Source organism: Phascolarctos cinereus, unplaced genomic scaffold, assembly GCF_003287225.1.
Source record: "Phascolarctos cinereus isolate Bilbo 61053 unplaced genomic scaffold, phaCin_HiC Scaffold_2;HRSCAF=192, whole genome shotgun sequence".
Classification (NCBI taxonomy): domain Eukaryota; kingdom Metazoa; phylum Chordata; class Mammalia; order Diprotodontia; family Phascolarctidae; genus Phascolarctos; species Phascolarctos cinereus.
The window spans coordinates 229,170,723-229,186,997 of NW_027555625.1; the positions used below are offsets into that span (position 1 = coordinate 229,170,723).

General features: G+C 42.5%; 1 protein-coding gene across 1 annotated transcript in view; it reads left to right on the plus strand.

Moving 5' to 3' along the window:
- The window catches only part of EYA2 (EYA transcriptional coactivator and phosphatase 2), a 246,806-nt gene that overhangs the window by 206,979 nt on the left and 23,552 nt on the right, over positions 1–16,275 (plus strand).

Genomic DNA, 16,275 nt, shown 5'->3' on the forward strand with positions numbered 1-16,275 from the left:
AGGTTTGTAAGGCTTACAAGATGATTTTACATGAGTTTCCTTATTCGAGATCCCTTTGGTTAAAGCATAAAAGTGTGCCAAAATAGCTTGTACAAAATATTAACTGTAAGAAGCATTTCAGGGGCAAAGGATTTATTGAGGCACAGAGCAAAGGGGTCAAGCTCAAATAGAAATTAATCCCTTCAGGAGGAATATTGACTTAGAAAACCACAAATTAACATTATCTGTGATGTATTTTTATTTATTTTGTTAGCTTTCCCCGTTGCATTTTAATCTGGATCAGCAGCAGGGGATTTTTCCAAGTGGTAACTTTGGGGAGACTTCCTGGGGGAAGAACAGTTTGAACTGAATGCCGATCATGATGGTGGGGATGGGGATGTGATGACTTAGTCTGATAATCCTCTTGCTGTTGTCTAGTGCTTTACTTCATACAGTGCTCTCTCACCTCCATTATTTCACTTAATCCTTCCTACAAGCATGTAAGGACAGATCTGATTTCCGCCGTTTTCCAAAAAGGAAACGGATGCACAGAGAGTCCTTGGAACTGGAGCTAGTGAAGACCTTAGAGAGGATTAAGTCCCATCCCCCCCCACCATCATCTTGTCCACAAGAGATCCAAAAAAGGGAAGTGACTTAGCCAGGGCCACAGAAGTTTAGGGCAAAGCCGAAGCAAGAAGCTGAGTCCCACTCCATTAGGCAGAGAAGAAGTGACTTGCCCAGCTCCCATGCATAGTGCTGGGCTCTGGGATTTGACTCCAAGCTGGGTCTTCTTTCTGTCACATTCTCTGAGTTCCCATTCTGGAGAACGTGGTAGAATTGGAGAGAACGAAGCAAAAGGAGCACCCTTGGGCCAGGGAAAGGTGCTTGATTTCCTACCTGTTTGACCTCAGGTAAATCATTTCTCATCTCTTAGCTTTACTTCCCAGATGTTTAAGATGAACAGATGGTACTGGGTATGCCTGGGGTCCTTTCCAGCTCTGGGTCCTATAGGACTATGTCTTTCTGGGCAGCAGTCAGGGGGAGGAACCATCTGTAATTACAGTATTGTAGTTTAGTTTCAAATGCCCATGAGGAAAAGAAAAAAATATATTTTTAAAAGAAAAGGAAAGGGCAGAAACAGAGGGGGGTGTAGTCGTTTCAGACTTCACTCCAAACTGGGCTAGGTCCCCTGGGGGATGCTCATTTATGGGTATTAGAGGGAGGCAGCTTTAACTAGTGCAGTATCTCCTGGACCCTGGAGGATAGGAAGCTAAGGAGTACCTAAGCCTGGCCCTGGACAGAAAAGTTTCCCCTGAGACCAGTAAAGTGTGGAAGTTAGTAACTTTTCAGGTTGTAACCACAAGTTACAAATATGGAAAAGCTATCTGTGATCATGAGAGATGAGAAAATGTTCTTCATTCACTTTGGAGCCAAGTCATATGAGCCTGGAGCTCAGTGGGTGCCCATTTTCAGCAGACACCATAGCAGATGCCAGAAACAGCGTGAAAAGAATGGTTCCCACCCTGCTAAAGAGCGCCTCCCTGCCATGACCTCTGACCTCAAAATGAAGGGAAGTTTCTTCAGTTCCTATTTAACCACTAAACTCAGCCCCACTGCTGGCCCCACTGGCCTGAACCAGCAGTCTAACCTGCCTTGGAAGTGGACGGTTAAAAACACTGGCCTTCAGTTCTGCCAACTAACAGACTGTGCAACTTTAGTCAAATCACTTCATTCCTTGGAACCACAATTTCCTCATCTAGAAAATGGGAATAATAATCCTGACAATACATATCTAAAAGTTGCAGTGTGAGGATTGAGTGAGATAATATAGGGGAAGCATTTTGTAAGCTAAAAGGCCTCTGTAAATGGCAAGCTGCTGATATTATCATAATAAGCTTATAAAGTGCTATTATATATATTATCAGACTGGAGCCTCACAACCTTTATTCCCATTTTACAGATGTGGAAACTGAGATCAGATGGGTTAAGCATTTTACCCAGGGTCACACAGCTAGGAAGTATCAGAAGTGTCCAGTACTCTACCCACCAATAGGCACTCAGTCAAGAAGCATTTATTAATTGCCTACTGTATGCTAGGCCTTGTACTCGATACTAAGGGCTACAAAGATAAGAAATGAAATGGTCCCTTGCTCCCAAGGAGCATATGAGGGAAACAACATGTATCACATAAATGTATGTAAAATATACATAAAGAAAATGAAAGGTAATTTCGGGAAGAAACACCGTCACCCGGAAACATCAGGTGACTTTCTAGGTGAGCTATCTCTTGAGCTGAGCCTTGAAGAAAGGTAGAGATTCTCCCTTGAAGCCCTCCTCTGATGCCTTGTTGTGGCTCTGGAGGTGACCTTGAGTTCCTCTAGGCTGTGCTAGCAGAGAACCAAGCTGCAACAGGCTCAGACAAGCTGGGAAGACCTTGGCTACAGGCCGAGCAGCAGACTCTGTGTCAGTCTTCCAGGTACTAGTCTAACTAAATGCAGACAGGATCATCACCAGACTGTTGACTACAGCAGTCTCCAGAGACCATGGAGGGATTGCCATCAGAGTCAGTAAAGGCAATGGTCATACCTGTTAAATCCTTGATCTTTTTGGAGTATAGAGGTAAATCAGAGACCAGGGATCTTATGTATAGGTAGACACAGAAGGGATTTTGTGATTTCTTCCTTGGAATGAATTTCATGGGTCCCAAAGAAAACACCTTCTTTAAAAGATCTGGATTGGCTGTTGGTGCTGTGCTGTGAAGCTTGTTTGTTTTTATTTTCTGAACTTAAAAAAAAAATGTCCCCACTGCCAAGGGGCCCTAGGGGCATCTACACAGAATTGAAACCACATAATGTTATTTAAAAGTTAAAACATACACAACGAAAAACACATTTTTTTAAAAAGGCCCAACAGCCCCCAACCAGCACCGTGAAGCCCCCTATTGGAATTCAGACGGGAGCCACATGTAGCTTCTTCTTGCACACTAGCCCGGGAAGAGAGATTTAAATCAAGACCATACTCATGGGTATGGATGGGGCTGATAGCAGTGTTGGAAGGGGGAGGAGGGGGCCGCACTGAAAAGTCAGAGACCCAAGTTCTAGGCCAGGATCTGCCACTAACTAATATATGGGTAAATCATTTCCCTTCCCTGGGCCTTTGTTTCCCCATCGGTAAAATAAGGTGGTTGGACCAAATGACCTTTGAAGTCTCTTCCAGCTCTGACAGTCTATGATCTAGGCAGCTAGTTTGTTACTACTCTCATCTCTAAGTATCAAGCAGCCAGCAAGACTGTTAATAAGTATTTATGAAGCACTTACTCTGTGCCAGGTATGGTGACGAACTACAAGAAGCCATGCCCCCACCCAAAAGTCAGAAATAAAGGGACAGAGGGAGAGGTTAAGGGAAGATTCTCTGAAAAGAACATTCTGCCCCAATCAGGTGCAATTGGGTTAACCAGTTGTCTGGGAGGAGTGGGAGAGTGAAGATGGACATAGATTAGGAGAGAGAAAAGGAAGCTGGAGGTGGTGGTGTTAAAGAAGGAGACGTGGTGGAAAGAGAAGAAGGTAACCAGCACCAGTGTGGCAGTGCACTAGAAGAAGGAGGGATTTCCAAGAGAAAGCTTGCCCTCCTGTTGGTTGCTTCCTGGGGCAGAATCTGCCCAAATTATGGCCCTGGCAACTGGCAATGTCCCCTTTCTCTTTCTTCCCAGTCTTGAATAGCTGAGGAAAATGGAAATGTTAGCTTCTCCAGACTTCATAAACATGGTGTCTGTTTCAATTTTGGCTACTGGGTTTGGGAACAAAGGAGTGCCAGAAATGATGAAGGAATTTAACCCCCAAATCATTGTCCTGGCTCAGCTGTCAAGTGACTAAATGTCCCTGCTACAGGAGAAAAGTGAAAATCACTTTTAGGAATATCCCTTTCTTTTGTTTGGCTGGCAGACTGATTCATTTCAGTCCATTCCGTCCTGTACTCAGGTTCTCCAGTACCTCCTTCTTCATGGCATAGTCTGGCAAGTCTTAAGACAGTCAGAAGAGCCTTGAGTGTAAGTCTGGCAATAAATGACTCTGATGCCTGAGGACCAGCCTCTCTGAATGAAGGGAGATTCAATCATCAGCACAGTCTGGCCGCCAAGGAATGAAACCTTAATGGCTGTGGCAGCTTCCAGAGACTGCCTACTCAAAGGTAGAAGAGCTATGCTCGTGTGGGGTAGGGATGGGGGTGCCCAATCAAGATCCATGAAGAACAAATATGATTGATTCTTCATTGATAATCTAGAACAGAGGTGCTTAACCTGGGCCCTATGAACTTTTATTTTAATATTTTGATAATAACTGTTTCCATATAAACTGATTTCCTTTGCAATCCTATGTATTTGATTTTATGCATTTAAAAACATTATTCTTAAAAGCACCAGACCTGTAAAGGGATCCGGGCTGCAAAAAAGGCTAAGAACCTCTGCCCTAGAAATTGGGTGTATGAGAACAAGGTGACTACATAGACTAGACTAGAAGACATTGTTAAAGCTGAACAGGACCCTAGGCAATCATCCACTCTCCTCTACCACTTCCATTTTAAAGATGGAAAAACTGAAGCTCTGAATTTCACCTAGCCATGGCAGTCAAATACACTTACCATACATCTCTGATTAAAATTCAGGAGCTGCACCTTCTGGGTTCACAATATCTCTGTTGGACCCTGCTGTTTCTAGAAAAGGTAACCACCAAGGAAATCCTCTGATGCCTGGCAAGCCCCATTAGAAACGGGAAAGAGCTTCATTAGACTGTCTTTGAGGGAGAGGGGAAACCTCTATTCAGGAGGACAAAGTCTGTTACTGCAAGGAGAGAAACCAGAGCTCTTAGCAGTTGGGAAACGTCTCCAGATTCAACAGAGCATTTTGTCTTCCTTGGTATAGAAGTTTTTCTTTTTCTTTTTTCTTTTTTTCCATGTGTTTCATCAGGAACAGGAGGAAAAGACAGGTCTAGGCCGATTTCCCTCCTGAACCTCTGAGGATGAGAGAGACAGTAGCACCATCAAGTGGTACAGTAACTGTATCCAGAGGCAGCCTCGGCGGCCACTTAGCGCTTAGTTACAGATGCCTCCCGGAGTAGGAGTCAGTGTGGTGCAGAGGAAGAAGCACCTAGATTCATAGAACCTAGATTCCTATCCTGATTTTACCTGCCACTGACTACCTGTGTGGCCCTGAGCAGTTCACTTAACCTCCCTAGGTCCTCAGTTTTCTCTTCTGTAAATTGAGCAGTGTTTTGACTAACCCCTAACATCCTTCCAACTCTAAATCTATAATCCCCTAAATGGAGTGGAAAACGAAGTGATTTCTACTCCCACTTTTACCATTAATATATATTGTGTGACCTTGGGGGATTCACTTCTCTCTAACCATCAGCTTCTTCATCCACAAAATGGCCAGAGAAGTGGGAAGGTCAGATCAAAATCACTCTAAGTAAGATCTTAACGTTGTAGCATTCTGGGGTGGGGGGTGGGGGGGGGAAGCAGGCTCTTTATTTAGATACAGAAATGTCCTACAGATCAAAATATGTACTGGGTCCAGAAAAGAAATTAGGCTATGATAAGAAAACTGAAAGTGATTCTCTGGCTTGGGAATATTAGTGATAAGTTTGTATGACCACTGCTGCTTTCTAAATATCTACCATTAATGTTACTGACTGTTCCAAGCCTGCCTTGTTCTGTTGTTGTTGTTGTTGTTTTTATAATAAATTTATTTATTTATTTTTAGTTTTCAGCATTCACTTCCATAAGAGTTTGAGTTTTAAATTTTCTTCCCATCTCTCCCCTCCCCCTACCCCAAGACGGCATGTAAATTGATATAGGCTCAACGTATACATTCATATCAAATCTATTTTCACATTAGTCATGTTGTAAAGAAGAATTAGAAACAATGGGAGAAACCACGAGAAAGAAGAAACAAAAGAGAGAGAGACAACAAATAATGTGCTTCCATCTGCATTCAGACTCCATAGTTCTTTTTCTAGATGTGCATAGCATTTTCCATCATGAGTCTCTTGGAGTTGTCTTAGATTATTGTGTTTTTATTAAAACCGTGGTTGACTTAGTGTGCGCTCTGCCTTCTGATGGATCTTCTCTGTTGGTGCATACGCCCCTTCTTGGTATGTTTTTAAAGAAAACAAGTCTTGCCAATGGCATCTGGCAGGATCCTAGAGAGTAGCAGGAGGAAGTGGAGGACGCATGACCCCATGTTCAGTCTACAGCTTTCAAGCTGTAATCTAGAAGCCGGGGGGACTGTAGGGTGAGTGATTCATGGTCATACAGTTCAGGGCTGGAAGGGCATCCTAAAGGACACCTAGTCTAACCTGCTCTTTTAACACATGAGAACACTGAGGCCCAGAGAAGGGGATGTGATTGCCCAGGGTCACAAAGCTGCAAAACCAAGATTCAGACCCAGGTCCAGTGACTCAGAATCCTGTCTTCATTGCTTCATTCTGCCTCATACTGCCTTAATCTCCGACGAGTGTTAGTGAGGGAGGGTTTTGGGGAGGGGGATGAAATAACAAGTGACTGCTGAAATCCAGTGTAAGCAGTCAGAGCATAGGGGAGATTAACCCACAGGGGTAAGGACTGCCAGATCCTCTTCACCCTGATGGTGATTCTTTTGCCTCCCTGGCCCTACTCTGTTCCAAATCGTTTCACTGACTTTAGATTTAGCAAACCTGACTGTATCTTCTTACATTCCTACTCTTGGCTTGGGAACCCATTTCTGGCCTGTGTCCTTGACCTCAAACCCTGTTCTCTACATCTGGTTCCCTCTAGATCTTGATTTCCATCTTTGAACCCCAGGCTGGTCACCTGATTAATTTGTTCTTCCCTTAAAACTATGACATAAAAGCAGTTCTAAAGGAAACCATCGTTTCTCCTCCATTTATTAAAAAAAAAAAGTTGGGTTAGTGTATGCATATTGTCTTTAAGTGCCTCCAGACACTGACTGTTCCCTTTGCCTTGGTGTTCTTGACTCAGACTTGTTTTTAATCCTTAGCTCTGATTCACTAAACCAGAGCAGCTAAATCATGTCACCTGATAGAGATATAGGACAAATATTTAGAAAAGATTTTAAAATACCTTAAAAAGGGAACTCTTATGAATTAAAATACTGACACAAAAACTAGGTTTTTAAGATCTACGGGGACATGCTTAAAGGAATGTTTGGAGCTAATGGGGTCAGTCATAAAAGGCTTCATGAAAGAGATGGGGTCTGAGCTCGATTTTGAAGCAGCAGGAGAGTGTGGTTAGACAAAACTGAACAAGACAGTAAGTGGAACCTTCAGCTTGGTGGCCAGTGAAGTCAGGGGATCCGTTCAGAAGAGGCCACATTGCCCACACCAGCTGAGGTATGCAGTGGGAAGGATGGTGTGGGGAGGGAGGTGGCTGACTGTACAGGTTGCTTCTGAAATCAGGTTAGGACACAGCTATTTTCCTGATACTGAGTCTGTTTGCTAAATGTCTAATTTACAGTTTATAGGAGCTGTTGGAGAGAATAATATTTCACACATGTCGGTGCTAGTCTGCTTACAAAGAACTCCTGCCTGGCTGGCAATTTATCCAGTGGTGGGTGAAGCGTCTTTATCGCTCTCCAGAAAAGTTAAACATTTTGACAGTGCAAAAAAGAGTGTTAGCATTTTCCTCCTAGGGAATGTGTTATCTAGCTAGTCTAGAGGAAGCACTCAGCAAGTTCATTTGAAAAATGCATCTCACAGGAAAAATGAAGGCAGTCTGGCTTGCCCAGCCTTTGAAGGGAGTCATTTTCCAGAAGCAGATTTCTCAACAATATCCTTTCTCTGTTTTTTTTTTTTTGGTGGTTGTAGTCAGGTGGGAGCAAAAGATAGCAAGATTAATGGCCTCAAGTGGCTACTTAAGAAAGACTTGGCACCTGCTCAGCCATGGCTTTGGCGTTTTGATCTGCAGCCAGTGATGTGGCAGGTAGCAAATGGCAGGATTACTGTTGTCATTGATTATAGGTCAGGCAGAAACACCACCAGGAGATAGTTCCAAGAACCCTTGCAAATATCTTCACTGTTGGTCAAAGATGTGCTATTTGGGTTCTACTTGAGCAAGTCACTCCCCTTATGTGGGCCTCAGTTTCCTCTTCTGTGAAATTAAGGGGATGGATTACATGTTCTATTGGGTCCCTTGTGGTTCTGAGATGCTAAGAACCTGCCATACTCAGACATTCTGATTTTAGAATCATAAAACATTTAAAGCTGAAAGAGACCCCAGAGATCACCTAGTCCAGGCCCCTGATGTTACAGACAAGGGTTACAGACCCTCAGACGGGGCATGTGACTTGCGGTGTCAGTGATGGAACTCATTCAAACAAGGTCTTCTGACTCCAAACCCAGTGCTCTTTCTGCCATATTTTATCGTATCCTGGGAGCATCCATGAAGCTGGAGCCTGCCACTTACTTTCCACCAATAAAAGTTATCCCTTATCAAGGCAACAGAAGTAGAACCACTCACAGATTTTCCCCAAACAATCACTCAGACATTTAGTGAGCTTCTTCTGTGTGTTCACCCCAGGGCTAGCATCTGGGGGAGAGGCAAGAGTAAAATAGCTGACATTTATATAGTGCTTTAAGGTTCACGGAGTACGCAGATCATTTGATCTTTGCAACAGTCATAAGAGGTAAATAGTACAAATATTATTATTCCCATTTCACAGCTGAGGAAATTGGCTTAAAGATTTGCCCAAGGTCACACAACTAATTATTAGTGGCAAGGCCAGCATGTTGCACATACCCTAGAAGAGTTTACATTCTGGTTGGAGAAACAAGGCTGACATGTGCAGAATATCTAAAAGTATGGAGCTGTATGCAGGTAAGTAGAAATAGTATACAATGGACTACAAGCTACGTAAGCGTTTAGAGGAAGGGAAAAAAAAGTAGCCTGGAATAATCAGGAAGAATTATCGGAGGCAGTAGGACATGATTTGGGGAAATTATTCCAAAAACCTCTTCCCTGGCCATTACTTTCCTATATGTGTTGTCTCTTTTGAATATAAGCTCCTTCAAGGTAACTTTCCTTATTTTACACATGCACAGTCCCTGGCACATAGTAATGGCTTAATAAATGATTTTCATTCATTCAGAGAAAGGTTGGTCAGAGACCTAACTAAGCAAAGTCATCCCAAGGACATATAAAGATGGAAATTAAAAGGAGGCAGCAAACAGGAGAAAATGGAAAAGATCAGCAAAAGATTTTCATAATGAACTATTTTCACCATCACAAAAAGTAGAGATACCCAAGACCACATGTCCATAGGCCTGGAGTCAGGAAGACCTGGATTCAAATCCAGCCTTAGATACTTACTAGCTATGTGACCATGGGCAAGTCACTTAACCTCTGTCTCAGTTTCCTCATCTGTAAAAGGAGGAATAATGATAGCACCTATCACCCAGAATGGTTGTGAGGATCAAGTGAGCTAGTGTTTGTAAAGTGATTAGTACAGTACCTGGCACATAGTAGATACTACATAAATGTTAGCTCTCATTAGCTAATATTGTAATATGCTGGCCAAACCAGCATGGCTAGAATAGTCTGGAAAAGATCCTTGGCAATCAATTCACCCATTCCTCTATCTAGCAAAAAGAGATTTTTGGACCAAGAGCTAGATTCCAATAATGCTTGAAGAATAGGATGAAAAGCCATGAACTCCTCTAGTTCCTATACTACTTTTATCTACAACCACATGGTCTCTTCTTAAGTCAGAAAAATTCTTTGTTTTGCCATCAGTCTTGTATTACTTTTTGAGGGGGGGAGGGGCATGAGAGAGTCCTTATCTGCTTTTATTTTCACCATGCAAAGCAGTATTCTTCATGGAAAGGAGGGAGGAAGAGAAGAAGGAAGGAAGAATTGAGAAAAAAATTTTCCATCAGTCCTCTAAAATAATGGTTGATCACAGTATTGATCACAGTCCAGTCTTTCAGAATTGTTCATTTTTACAATATTGATATTATAATATAAAACGTTATTCTGGTTCTGCTCACTTCACTCTGCATCAGTTCATACAAGTCTTCTCAGATCTCTCTGTTTTCTCTTTTTCATTTCTTTTTTTTTTTTTTTTTGTTTTATGGCTAGGCAGTGGGGTTAAGTGACTTGCCCAGGGTCATACAGCTAGTAAGTGTTAGGTGTCTGAGGCCAGATTTGAACTCAGGTCCTCCTGAATCCAGGGCCAGTACTCTATCCACTGCGCCACCTATCTGTCCCTCTTTCTTATTTCTTAGAGCGCAACAGGAAACGATCATCCTTAAGAACCTTGTTTTTCATCATCAGAGCTCATGAATGTGACCCTGCTGTAGAAAGCTATGGGGAACTTAAGCATCCCAAAAGGGGTGGTCAATTCATGGTATAGCGAAGTAGAGAAACCAAGAGATATACACTTCTTCTAGAAGAATTTCATGAACTAACGAAGTAACAATAGTGTATAAGGAGTTGAACATCTGAAATGCCAGCCTTGTTTGCCTGGTCTTTCTGCTATAATCCTTAGTGGTATCACTACCTCATACCCAGTGAGGACTATTGCTGCTACTCATGGCCAAGAGGAAATCACTGGGGATGAATCATAGTATCATAAATTTAGACTTGAAAGGAACCTCAGAGGTCATTTTTCCCAAGCCCCTCATTTTAAAAATGAAAAAACTGGAGTCCAAGGAGGTTTAAGTGACTTGCTCAACATATCACACAGGATAATAATTGTCAGAAACAGGACCTGAACCAAAGTGCTCTGACTGCAGAAGCCAATGCTCCTTCCACTGTGATATGATGCAAGGACACTAGTACCTAAGAGATGTCACATTGGGTCATACCCCCACCATGTTCTCTCCAACCCAGGGAATGCCAAAGAATATTCTGGGGAGGGCAAGAATGGCCTCCTTAATAACATGAGCACAAAGGCACTAACTCCCAACCTAGCTCACTCTGGAATCCATTAACTGAACCGATTTCCTTTTTGAACCTGTTTCATCTAGGTTACCTCTTCAAATTAATTCTGCACAATTACTACCTACTGGAGAGAGCGGTACTTTTCTTTGTCCCCAAAGTGTGTCTTTCAGCATCCAAGGAGAGCCTCCTCCAGTATGTCTCGTTTTCTAGGATTTGGTGAATAAATCACTGTTCACCTCCATCTCATTCATGAATCTGTGAACTTAGAGACTTTGAACATGATCTCGTTTGGTCTTCATCTTCTCAGTCCCTTCTAGTTCAAAATCCTATGATCCTACATCTCCTGAACAGGGCATGACCTTTCTCAAAGCCAAACTGTGCTTTTGTTGTCAAACTCCAACAGAAATAAGGACCACTAAACCATACATAAGGGTCCCTGTGGGCCATCACATTGACTTATGGAACCACATAATAACATTATCTATGTTCTGTTTTTTAAATTTATTTTGTTAAATATTTCCCAATTACATTTCAGTCTGGTTCTGAGTTTGACACCTCTGCTCTAAGCAAAAGCTTAGGGCTCTGCTCTATCAGAAATGCTTTTTTACCTCCTCTTCACCTCTGCAGAGTTTATCCTTCAAGTCTCACTTCCTCTGAAAAGTCTTCCCAAGTACTTCCATGTATTGATCTCTCCTTTCTCTGGGCATTTGATTGTTCTCCATTTGTTTCATGTATGACCTCTTGTCTTCCTAATAAAATTGTCAGCACTTTGAAGGCAGATGTTATTCTCATATCACCCACAGTTCAGATCTCATCAGAGAATGTATTGTCCCTTGAATGTTTGCATCCAACTAAAATGTTTGGATCATATCCACGTGGACCAAAAGTATGTCTCAATTTAGTAAAGCAATATGGTATGTTGTTAAAGAATACTGGATCTGGAGTTAGAGAACCTTTTTCACAATATTCCACTTAACATGCTCTGCATTCAAGGTAAGCGAGATACTAGTTGTCTAAAGTCAATCCACTGCCTTCCACCTTCATACTTCAACACAGGCCTGGAATGGACATCTTCCTTACTTCTGCTGTTCAGATCCCTCTTGTTACTTCAAGAAGTTGAAGTACATGAAGGTTCTGAGGTCTCTTTCTATTCTTACATTTCTGTCCTAAAGTCCCTTCCAGTTCTACTATTCTGTTTTCTAAGGTTCCTTCTAGCTATAACATTCTATATTCTAATGTCTCTTCCAGCTTTGACATTCTTTAATTCTGAGCCCTGGTGACCACTCAAGCAGAAAGGGAAAAAACACTCCTGGGTTATCTCTAAGTACATCAAGTTCAGCTGAAATGGACATTCCTCTGTATCTCTTCCTTCCCTTTACCCCCTCAGTTTGCTAAGGTCTCAAAAGCTAGTTCCTGTGAAAATGAAAAATCGGTCTGGTTTCCCAAGTAGTAAAAGCCAGTCCTCCCACTTTGCTCTGCCTAGCTTCTCGGGGTGGCTTAGCTGGTAATGTGATAGGGTCGGCCAGTGGACTATGAGGTAGTGTCTCACTAAGTGTCACGGTATTTTATTAAGTCAGAAATGTGATAGCTACTGTTGTCACACTTTAGCGCCCAGAACAATTCCCTCGCAAATGAGAAAAGCAGGTCTTCCACAGATGCCTTTCCCTTTACATCACACACGGCTCAGTATAGCCAAAGCTAAGCAGGCTGGGACAATATTATCCCAGTGTGGCTTTCTAAGCTTGCAACTGCTATGGGGGAGTGTTTTTGTAATTTCAGACAGGGTGATGTGCTGAAGGGAAATCTGCTATTAATTTTATTTTCGGCGAAGCCAGGGTCTGTAAAATCAGTGTTGGTTTTAAAATACTATTTTCAATAACATAGCAAGAGACTGGGGACCAGGATTCAACTTGCCACTGTAGTTTTCCGTGGATCCACTGAACAGCCAAGGGGCATTAGGGGGAATGCTGAGGGGAACCCTACCTTGTCCCCTCCCCCTGGAGGCTGGCCTAGTTCCAGTCTTGCTTCTGGCTTAGAGGCTGAGGAAGAGAGTGGTCTGCTCAGAGTGGAAGTGAATTGGAGATCTCAACCTGTAATGTTAAGAGGGTAGACCAAGATGGTAAGGGAGCTTAGATTCTTTATGATAGACCTGGGAAGAGGAGAGAGGTTTGACCTATCCAGTCCCATCCTGGAGTGGACACAAACTGACCTATAACTCAGTCACTGGGGACCTCTTCTAGGATAAATAAGTAGAGCTGCTCTGTCCCACCCTGTCCTACATCCCCACCATGATGCATAGGGACCTTCTCATAGTAGGACTTCAGTGGTCGCTAATGTTTGGAAAAGACAAATAGTAAGGGATAAAGAGCTGTGGAGTCTAGAATCTGTAGTCTAGAGACCTATGGTTCTTATTCCAACCATTGTGCAACCTTGGAGAGATTACTTCACCCAGGGGCTCCCTCTAAAATGAGAATGTTGGCCTCAATGATCTCTAGGGTTTCTTCCCACTCAAAAGATGAAAAACCCTTGTTCTTATTTTTTAAAAAATGAAGTATGACTAAAAAGGAACAAGAATGGCTTTCTTAGGTAGCCCATATACTGGTTCTTGAAGGCTACTCCACAAATGACATGAGTATTTTGTGCAACCTGGTTGAATGAATGCATGGGATGACTTACTATTCAGTGAGCTTCACTCAATTAAATGGCTAAGTTCTGGTGTGCTGGTTTTAAATTCAGTTTTATCACTTTATAGTTGGTCATATTTTGCACTTATTGACAAAGTAAAGTGAGAGAAAAATTATTCATTTAGTTTCTTTGGGCATAAAATTTCATAATTTAGTAAAAAAAAAAACATTAGTGTGAACTTTTTTTAATAAGGCACTGGCTTTAGACCCAGAAGGGACTTTAAATATCATCCAGTTTAATCCTGTCTTTTTACAGATGAAGAAACTGAGGCCCAAAGTGATTAAGTAACTTTCCCAGGCTCATACTAAGTTCATAGAGCCATAATTTGAACCCAAATCCTTTGACCCTAAATCTACTGCTCGAACTGGTGAACTTGAGAAAATACAGATATTTTCCCATCAGAGAGATAAAGGACAAAAGAGGGAGATGTCTAGAATTCTTTTTTTTAATCATTTTCATTAAAAACCATAATGTCATAATGGAAGAAGGGAATAAGGTTTAGTGCATTTTTTGAGGTAAAAGCATTCTTTGCACAAAGGAGGAATCTGCAGATAAGATCTGGAACACATAATTGCTACAAGCCTTGCCCATCTGCTCGGTTAGCATTTCTTCTTGCTGTTTCTTTCCCCAATGAATATAAGTGGTATCGATGAGCTAGAGCGCAGCATGGGAATCGTGATGTTCTAATACCCAGCTGGCACTGACCCAGAGAGCCTCAGCATTATTTGGGCACCCATAAAATTAAAAAAAAAAACCTGTCAGAGTGCATGGGGAAGTTGCTTCTGAGCAGGATGGGGATGAGGACTTTGGAAATTCATCCCATGGATTTATCTGCAAGAATGATGTGGTAAAAAGAAAGAATACTGGTCTTAGTCAAGACGTAAGGGTTCTTGGCCCCAGCTCCATGATTTTCTAACTGTGTGACCTTGACCAAATCACTAAACTATTTTTGAGTTTCCATTGATTTCCTCCTCTGTCACACAGAGATATCCAGACACATTATTTAATTCACAGGGCTGTTGTAAGCAGCCTTTGAAATCATTTGTGACCTTTGCCGCACTATAGACATGTGAATTACTATTAGTTAATATAGGTAGAACAGAGATCACCAACCTATTTCCCTTCTAGCTTTGCATTTCTACGATTATTTAATTTCCTAGAAGGTGCCAGACAACATGGTACGCTTATATAGAGTGCTGGATTTGGAGACCAAGGACCTGAGTTCAAATTCTGCTTCTTCTACTTATTACTTTGGTGTGAATTTGTGTGATTTGCTTGATCTGTCTGGGCCTTAGTTTCCTCCCCTGTAAAATGAGGTGATTAGACAAGTTGACTTCTGAGGTCCCTTCTGGGTTTAAATCTAAAATCCTGTGATTTTATGAAAGTGCCATACAGAGTCGTACCTAGAACTCACAAAACACCAGGAAGGATGCTGTGACAAATGAGATCACAGGCAATATGAAGTCAGGGGGAGAGGGGGAGGGAAGCAGGGACATTAAAAATGACAATAGGGCCCAGTCATGTAGGGTTTCATGAGTCCTACACAGAGAGACCGAGGGGCTCAGCTTTCTCTACTAGCATCAGTGATGCCTCAGTAGTTGTGGTGTGTCCTCTCATGCTAGAGTAAGATCGCATACCCCAGGTAAGTACTTCAGCGGACGAAACTTGGTTCAGTGGGTGGAGTCCTAAACTGAGAGTAAGATACCAGGATTTTGGTCCCAGCTTTGCCACTAACTCCCCATGTGACTTTAGGCAAGTCATATCTGCTTTCTGGGCCTCGGTTCCCTCTTCTGTAAAGCGAGGGGCATAGACTAAAATGAACCCTAAAACTTCCTTCTAGCTCCATTGTTTTCATGATACTGTGATTCATTCATGCTTAAGGTCCTGTTCAACTCCAGAACTCTGCAAAACTATTATTCTAAGGGGCAGCTAGGTGGTGCAGTGGATAGAGCACTAGCCCTGGAGTCAGGAGGACCTGAGTTCAAATCCAGCCTCAGACACATAACACTTACTAGCTGTGTGACTCTGGGCAAGTCACTTAACCCCAATTGCCTCACCAAAAAACAAACAAAAAAAAACCCTATTATTCTAAAAGCTGAGAAGGGCCACTGACAAGGGCAAACGCTGACGAATCATTCCAGTTCCATAGACAGGCATACTTGCACTGACGAATGGTAACACAAACTAGTCAGACTTCATTTCTCACTGGGAAAAAAATTGTCCGAGATTTCCTGATTCAGAGCTCAAGGTGTTCCCTGTACCCTGTCGACCTCAAATTGTGACATTCAGTTGCACTGCCAAGGACTCCGAGGTCTGCCATTCTTATTCTGGGTGCGTACTCAGCACTGCCAGCCTGTTGGACAGAAGTGGAATGAATTTGTTTTGGCACCATCCATTCTCCCTTTACTCTTGGCTGGGGGATTGAGGCTGCTGTTTCCAGGGCTCTCCTCCTCCTTCATCAGCATGTGGCTGTTATTCCGACTCTGACCATCCAGGCTTCTGCACAGCAGAGCTAGTCAGGTCCTGGTAACCTCATTGTCCAAAGAAAGGAATTTACTTGGGAATAGAAGCCCAGCATGAAAACCCCAGTATCTTTTCTTAATATCCGCTGTCGGCACAATCATGAGAGCATAGGAAACCTGCTCCCAACAGTTATTTCAAATTAAAAAGTGATGTTTCTTG